We start from the raw sequence: 8,668 nt of genomic DNA, 5'->3' as shown, positions 1-8,668 counted from the left end.
TCCCCGCCTTTGTTTCCCCGCCTCTGATTCCCCACCTCTGTTTCCCCATATCTGATTCCCGGCCTCTTATTCCCCGCCTCTGATTCCCCACCTCTGATTCCCTACCTCTGATTACCCATCTCCGATTCCGCACATCTGATTCCCTGCCTCTGATTCCCCGCCTCTGATTCCCTGCCTCTGATTCCCAACCTCTGATTCCCCACCTCTGATTCCCCATATCTGATTCCCCGCCTCTGTTTCCCCGCCTCTGATTCCCCTCCTCTGATTCCCCAACTCTAATTCCCCGCCTCTGATTCCCCAGCTCTGATTCCCCGTGTTTGATTCCCTGCCTCTGATTCCCTGCCTCTGATTCCCCAGCTTCATTCCCCGCCTTTGATTCCCCCCGTCTGATTCCCAGCCTCTGAATCCCCGTGTCTGATAACATGCCTCTGATTCCCCGCCTCTGATTCCCCATCTCAGATTCACCGCCTCTGAGTCCCCACCTCTGATTCCCCATCTCTGATTCCGCACATCCGATTCCCTGCCTCTGATTCCCCGACTCTGATTCCCCACCTCTGATTCACCAGCTCTGAGTTCCCGCCTCTGATTCCCCAACTCTGATTCCACGCCTCTGATTCCCCGGCTCTGATTCCCCGCCTCTGATTCCCCGTGTTTGATCCCCTGCCTCTGATTCCCCAGCTCTGATTCCCCATCTCTGATACACCGCCTTTGATTCGCCACCTCTGATTCCCCATATCTGATTCCTCGCCACTGTTTCCCCGCCTCTGATACCCCGCCTCTGATTCCCCATATCTCATTCCCCGCCTCTGATTCCCCATCTCTGATTCCCGGACTCTGATTCCCCACCTCTGATTCCCGACCTCTTATTCCCGGCATCTGATTCCGGCCTCTGATTCCCGGCCTCTGATTCCCTGCTTCTGATTCTGATTCCCTGCCTTTGATTCCCCATTTCTGATTCCGCACATCTAATTCCCTGCCTCTGATTCCCCACCTCTGATTCCCCATATCTGAATCCCCGCCTCTGTTTCCCCGTCTCTGATTCCCCGCCTCTGTTTCCCCATATCTAAGTCCCCGCCTCTGATTCCCCAACTTTGATTCCCCACCTCTGATTCCCCAGCTCTGATTCCCCGCCTCTGATTCCCCACCTCTGATTCCCCATACCTGATTCCCTGCCTCTGTTTCCCCACCTCTGATTACCCGCTTCTGTTTTCCCATATCTGATTCGCGGCCTCTGATTCCCTGCCTCTGATTCCCCGCCTCTGATTCCCTGCCTCTGATTCCCCATCTCCGATTCCGCACATCTGATTCCCTGCCTCTCATTCCCCGCCTCTGATTCCCCGCCTCTGATTCCCTGCCTCTGATTCCCAACCTCTGATTCCCCACCTCTGATTCCCCGTGTTTGATTCCCCGCCTCTGTTTCCCCGCCTCTGATTCCCCGCCTCTGATTCCCCAACCCTAATTCCCCGCCTCTGATTCCCCATATCTGATTCCCCGCCTCTGTTTCCCCGCCTCTGATTCCCCGCCCCTTTTTCCCCATATCTGATTCCCTGCCTCTGATTCCCCAACTTTGATTCCCAGACTCTGATTCCCCAGCTCTGATTCCCCGCCTCTGATTCCCCGCATCTGATTCCCTGCATCTGATTCCAAGCCTCTGATTCCCTGCCTCTGATTCCCAACCTCTGATTCCCCACCTCTGATTCCCCATATCTGATTCCCAGCCTCTGTTACCCCGCCTCTGATTCCCCGCCTCTGTTTCCCCATATCTGATTCCCGGCCTCTGATTCCCCGCCTCTGATTCCCCGCCTCTGATTCCCTGCCTCTGATTCCCCATCTCCGATTCCGCACATCTGATTCCCTGCCTCTGATTCCCCGCCTCTGATTCCCCGCCTCTGATTCCCTGCCTCTGATTTCCAACCTCTGATTCCCCACCTCTGATTCCCCGTGTTTGATTCCCCGCCTCTGTTTCCCCGCCACTGATTCCCCGCCTCTGATTCCCCAACTCTAATTCCCCGCCTCTGATTCCCCATATCTGATTCCCTGACTCTGATTCCCCAACTTTGATTCCCAGCCTCTGATTCCCCAGCTCTGATTCCCCGCCTCTGATTCCCCGTGTTTGATTCCCTGCCTCTGATTCCCCGCCTCTGATTCCCCATCTCTGATTCACCGCCTTTGATTCGCCACCTCTGATTCCCCATATCTGATTCCCCACCTCTGTTTCCCCGCCTCTGATTCCCCGCCTCTGATTCTCCATATCTCATTCCCCGCCTCTGACTCCCCATCTCTGATTCCCGGACTCTGATTCCCCACCTCTGATTCCCGGCCTCTTATTCCCAGCATCTGATTCCAGGCCTCTGATTCCCGGCCTCTGACTCCCCGCTTCTGATTCTGATTCCCTGCCTCTGATTCCCCATCTCTGATTCCGCACATCTGATTACCTGCCTCTGATTCCCCACCTCTGATTCCCCATATCTGATTCCCCGCCTCTGTTTCCACGCCTCTGATTCCCCGCCTCTGTTTCCCCATATCTAATTCCCCACCTCTGATGCCCCAACTCTGATTCCCCGCCTCTGATTCCCCAGCTCTGATTCCCCGCCTCTGATTCCCTGCATCCGATTCCCCATATCTGATTCCCCGCCTCTGTTTCCCCGTCCCTGACTCCCCGCCTCTGTTTCCCCATATCTGATTATCCGCCTCTGATTCCCAACTATGATTCCCCGCCTCTGAATCCCCGCGTCTGATTCCCTGCCTCTGCTTCCCCGCCTCTGATTCCCCAACTCTGATTCCCCAGCTCTGATTCCCCGCCTCTGATTCCCCGTGTTTGATTCCCTGCCTCTGATTCCCGGCCTCTGATTCCCCATCTCTGATTCACCGCCTTTGATTCGCCACCTCTGATTCCCCATATCTGATTCCCCGCATCTGTTTCCCCGCCTCTGATTCCCCGCCTCTGATTCCCCACCTCTGTTTCCCCATATCTGATTCCCGGCCTCTGATTCCCCACCTCTGATTCCCGGCCTCTTATTCCCCGCATCTGATTCCGGCCTCTGATTCCCGGCCTCTGATTCCCTGCTTCTGATTCTGATTCCCTGCCTCTGATTCCCCATCTCTGATTCCGCACATCTGATTCCCTGCCTCTGATTCCCCACCTCTGATTCCCCATATCTGACTCCCCGCCTCTGATTCCCCGCCTTTGTTTCCCAATATCTAAGTCCCCGCCTCTGATTCCCCAACTCTGATTCCCCACCTCTGATTCCCCAGCTCTGATTCCCCGCCTCTGATTCCCCGCATCTGATTCCCTGCATCTGATTCCAAGCCTCTGATTCCCTGCCTCTGATTCCCAACCTCTGATTCCCCACCTCTGATTCCCCATATCTGATTCCCCGCCTCTGTTTCCCCGCCTCTGATTTCCCACCTCTGTTTCCCCATATCTGATTCCCGGCCTCTTATTCCCCGCCTCTGATTCCCCACCTCTGATTCCCTACCTCTGATTACCCATCTCCGATTCCGCACATCTGATTCCCTGCCTCTGATTCCCCGCCTCTGATTCCCTGCCTCTGATTCCCAACCTCTGATTCCCCACCTCTGATTCCCCATATCTGATTCCCCGCCTCTGTTTCCCCGCCTCTGATTCCCCACCTCTGATTCCCCAACTCTAATTCCCCGCCTCTGATTCCCCAGCTCTGATTCCCCGTGTTTGATTCCCTGCCTCTGATTCCCTGCCTCTGATTCCCCAGCTTCATTCCCCGCCTTTGATTCACCCCGTCTGATTCCCAGCCTCTGAATCCCCGTGTCTGATAACATGCCTCTGATTCCCCGCCTCTGATTCCCCATCTCAGATTCACCGCCTCTGAGTCCCCACCTCTGATTCCCCATCTCTGATTCCTCACATCCGATTCCCTGCCTCTGATTCCCCGACTCTGATTCCCCACCTCTGATTCCCCAGCTCTGATTTCCCGCCTCTGATTCCCCAACTCTGATTCCACGCCTCTGATTCCCCGGCTCTGATTCCCCGCCTCAGATTCCCCGTGTTTGATCCCCTGCCTCTGATTCCCCAGCTCTGATTCCCCATCTCTGATACACCGCCTTTGATTCGCCACCTCTGATTCCCCATATCTGATTCCTCGCCACTGTTTCCCCGCCTCTGATTCCCCGCCTCTGATTCCCCATATCATTCCCCGCCTCTGATTCCCCATCTCTGATTCCCGGACTCTGATTCCCCACCTCTGATTCCCGACCTCTTATTCCCGGCATCTGATTCCGGCCTCTGATTCCCGGCCTCTGATTCCCCATATCTGATTCCCCACCTCTGTTTCCCCAACTTTGATTCCCAACCTCTGATTCCCCATATCTGATTCCCCGCCTCTGATTCCCCATATCTCATTCCCCGCCTCTGAATCCCCATCTCTGATTCCCGGACTCTGATTCCCCACCTCTGATTCCCGGCCTCTTATTCCCGGCATCTGATTCCGGCCTCTGATTCCCGGCCTCTGATTCCCTGCTTCTGATTCTGATTCCCTGCCTCTGATTCCCCATCTCTGATTCCGCACATCTGATTCCCTGCCTCTGATTCCCCACCTCTGATTCCCCATATCTGACTCCCCGCCTCTGTTTCCCCACCTCTGATTCCCTGCCTTTGTTTCCCAATATCTAAGTCCCCGCCTCTGATTCCCCAACTCTGATTCCCCACCTCTGATTCCCCAGCTCTGATTCCCCGCCTCTGATTCCCCGCATCTGATTCCCTGCATCTGATTCCAAGCCTCTGATTCCCTGCCTCTGATTCCCAACCTCTGATTCCCCACCTCTGATTCCCCATATCTGATTCCCCGCCTCTGTTTCCCCGCCTCTGATTCCCCACCTCTGTTTCCCCATATCTGATTCCCGGCCTCTTATTCCCCGCCTCTGATTCCCCACCTCTGATTCCCTACCTCTGATTACCCATCTCCGATTCCGCACATCTGATTCCCTGCCTCTGATTCCCCGCCTCTGATTCCCTGCCTCTGATTCCCAACCTCTGATTCCCCACCTCTGATTCCCCATATCTGATTCCCCGCCTCTGTTTCCCCGCCTCTGATTCCCCTCCTCTGATTCCCCAACTCTAATTCCCCGCCTCTGATTCCCCAGCTCTGATTCCCCGTGTTTGATTCCCTGCCTCTGATTCCCTGCCTCTGATTCCCCAGCTTCATTCCCCGCCTTTGATTCCCCCCGTCTGATTCCCAGCCTCTGAATCCCCGTGTCTGATAACCTGCCTCTGATTCCCCGCCTCTGATTCCCCATCTCAGATTCACCGCCTCTGATTCCCCACCTCTGATTCCCCATCTCTGATTCCGCACATCCGATTCCCTGCCTCTGATTCCCCGACTCTGATTCCCCACCTCTGATTCCCCAGCTCTGATTCCCCGCCTCTGATTCCCCAACTCTGATTCCCCGCCTCTGATTCCCCAGCTCTGATTCCCCGCCTCTGATTCCCCGTGTTTGATCCCCTGCCTCTGATTCCCCAGCTCTGATTCCCCATCTCTGATTCACCGCCTTTGATTCGCCACCTCTGATTCCCCATATCTGATTCCTCGCCACTGTTTCCCCGCCTCTGATTCCCCGCCTCTCATTCCCCATATCTCATTCCCCGCCTCTGATTCCCCATCTCTGATTCCCGGACTCTGATTCCCCACCTCTGATTCCCGACCTTTTATTCCCGGCATCTGATTCCGGCCTCTGATTCCCGGCCTCTGATTCCCGGCCTCTGATTCCCTGCTTCTGATTCTGATTCCCTGCCTCTGATTCCCCATTTCTGATTCCGCACATCTAATTCCCTACCTCTGACTCCCCGCCTCTGATTCCCCAGCTCTGATTCCCCGCCTCTGATTCCCCGTGTTTGATTCCCTGCCTCTGATTCCCGGCCTCTGATTCCCCATCTCTGATTCACCGCCTTTGATTCGCCACCTCTGATTCCCCATATCTGATTCCCCGCATCTGTTTCCCTGCCTCTGATTCCCCGCCTCTGATTCCCCATATCTCATTCCCCGCCTCTGAATCCCCATCTCTGATTCCCGGACTCTGATTCCCCACCTCTGATTCCCGGCCTCTTATTCCCGGCATCTGATTCCGGCCTCTGATTCCCGGCCTCTGATTCCCTGCTTCTGATTCTGATTCGCAGCCTCTGATTCCCCATCTCTGATTCCGCACATCTGATTCCCTGCCTCTGATTCCCCACCTCTGATTCCCCATATCTGACTCCCCGCCTCTGTTTCCCCGCCTCTGATTCCCCGCCTTTGTTTCCCAATATCTAAGTCCCCGCCTCTGATTCCCCAACTCTGATTCCCCACCTCTGATTCCCCAGCTCTGATTCCCCGCCTCTGATTCCCCGCATCTGATTCCCTGCATCTGATTCCAAGCCTCTGATTCCCTGCCTCTGATTCCCAACCTCTGATTCCCCACCTCTGATTCCCCATATCTGATTCCCCGCCTCTGTTTCCCCGCCTCTGATTCCCCACCTCTGTTTCCCCATATCTGATTCCCGGCCTCTTATTCCCCGCCTCTGATTCCCCACCTCTGATTCCCTACCTCTGATTACCAATCTGCGATTCCGCACATCTGATTCCCTGCCTCTGATTCCCCGCCTCTGATTCCCTGCCTCTGATTCCCAACCTCTGATTCCACACCTCTGATTCCCCATATCTGATTCCCCGCCTCTGTTTCCCCGCCTCTGATTCCCCTCCTCTGATTCCCCAACTCTAATTCCCCGCCTCTGATTCCCCAGCTCTGATTCCCCGTGTTTGATTCCCTGCCTCTGATTCCCTGCCCTGATTCCCCATCTCTGTTTCACCGCCTTTGATTCGCCACCTGATTCCCCATATCTGATTCCCCGCCTCTGTTTCGCCGTCTCTGATTCCCTGCCTCTGATTCCCAACCTCTGATTCCACACCTCTGATTCCCCATATCTGATTCCCCGCCTCTGTTTCCCCGCCTCTGATTCCCTGCCCTTGTTTGCCCATATCTGATTCCCTGCCTCTGATTCCCCAACTCTGATTCCCCGCCTCTGATTCCCCAGCTCTGATTCCCCGCCTCTGATTTCCCGTGTTTGATTCCTTGCCTCTGATTCCCCGCCTCTGATTCCCCATCTCTGATTCACCGCCTTTGATTCGCCACCTCTGATTCCACATATCTGATTCCCCACCTCTGTTTCCCCGCCTCTGATTCCCCGCCTCTGATTCTCCATATCTCATTCCCCGCCTCTGAATCCCCATCTCTGATTCCCGGACTCTGATTCCCCACCTCTGATTCCCGGCCTCTTATTCCCAGCATCTGATTCCCGGCCTCTGATTCCCGGCCTCTGATTCCCCGCTTCTGATTCTGTTTCGCTGCCTCTGATTCCCCATCTCTGATTCTGCACATCTGATTCCCTGCCTCTGATTCCCCACCTCTGATTCCCCATATCTGATTTCCCGCCTCTGTTTCCCCGCCTCTGATTCCCCGCCTCTGTTTCCCCATATCTAATTCCCAACCTCTGATGCACCAACTCTGATTCCCTGCCTCTGATTCCCCGCGTTCTATTCCCTGCCTCTGATTCCCCGCCTGTGATTCCCCATCTCTGATTCACCACCTCTGATTCCCCACCTCTGATTCCCCATATCTAATTCCCCGCCTCTGTTTGCCCGCCTCTGATTCCCCGCCTCTGTTTCCCCATATCTGATTCCCCGCCTCTGAATCCCCAACTCTGATTCCCTGCCTCTGATTCCCCAGCTCTGATTCCCCGCCTTTGATTCCCCCCGTTTGATTCCCCATATCTGATTCCCAGCCTCTGTTTCCCCGCCTCTGATTCCCCGCCTCTGTTTCCCCATATCTGATTCCCGGCCTCTGATTCCCCGCCTCTGATTTCCCGCCTCTGATTCCCTGCCTCTGATTCCCAATCTCCGATTCCGCACATCTGATTCCCTGCCTCTGAATCCCCGCCTCTGATTCCCCGCCTCTGATTCCCTGCCTCTGATTCCCAACCTCTGATTCCCCACCTCTGATTCCCCGTGTTTGATTCCCCGCCTCTGTTTCACCACCTCTGATTCCCCGCCTCTGATTCCCCAACTCTAATTCCCCGCCTCTGATTCCCCATATCTGATTCCCCGCCTCTGTTTCCCCGCCTCTGATTCCCCGCCCCTGTTTCCCCATATCTGTTTCCCTGCCTCTGATTCCACAACTTTGATTCCCAGCCTCTGATTCCCCAGCTCTGATTCCCCGCCTCTGATTCCCCGTGTTTAATTCCCTGCCTCTGATTCCCCGCCTCTGATTCCCCATCTCTGATTCACCGCCTTTGATTCGCCACCTCTGATTCCCCATATCTGATTCCCCACCTCTGTTTCCCCAACTTTGATTCCCAACCTCTGATTCCCCATATCTGATTCCCCGCATCTGTTTCCCCGCCTCTGATTCCCCAGCTCTGATTCCCCATCTCTGATTCACCGCCTTTGATTCGCCACCTCTGATTCCCCATATCTGATTCCTCGCCACTGTTTCCCCGCCTCTGATTCCCCGCCTCTGATTCCCCATATCTCATTCCCCGCCTCTGATTCCCCATCTCTGATTCCCGGACTCTGATTCCCCACCTCTGATTCCCGGCCTCTTATTCCCGGCATCTGATTCCGGCCTCTGATTCCCGGCCTCTGATTCCCTGCTTCTGATTCTG

This window comes from Narcine bancroftii, unplaced genomic scaffold (genome assembly GCF_036971445.1).
Source record: "Narcine bancroftii isolate sNarBan1 unplaced genomic scaffold, sNarBan1.hap1 Scaffold_158, whole genome shotgun sequence".
Classification (NCBI taxonomy): Eukaryota; Metazoa; Chordata; class Chondrichthyes; order Torpediniformes; family Narcinidae; genus Narcine; species Narcine bancroftii.
This window is presented reverse-complemented; position numbering follows the sequence as displayed.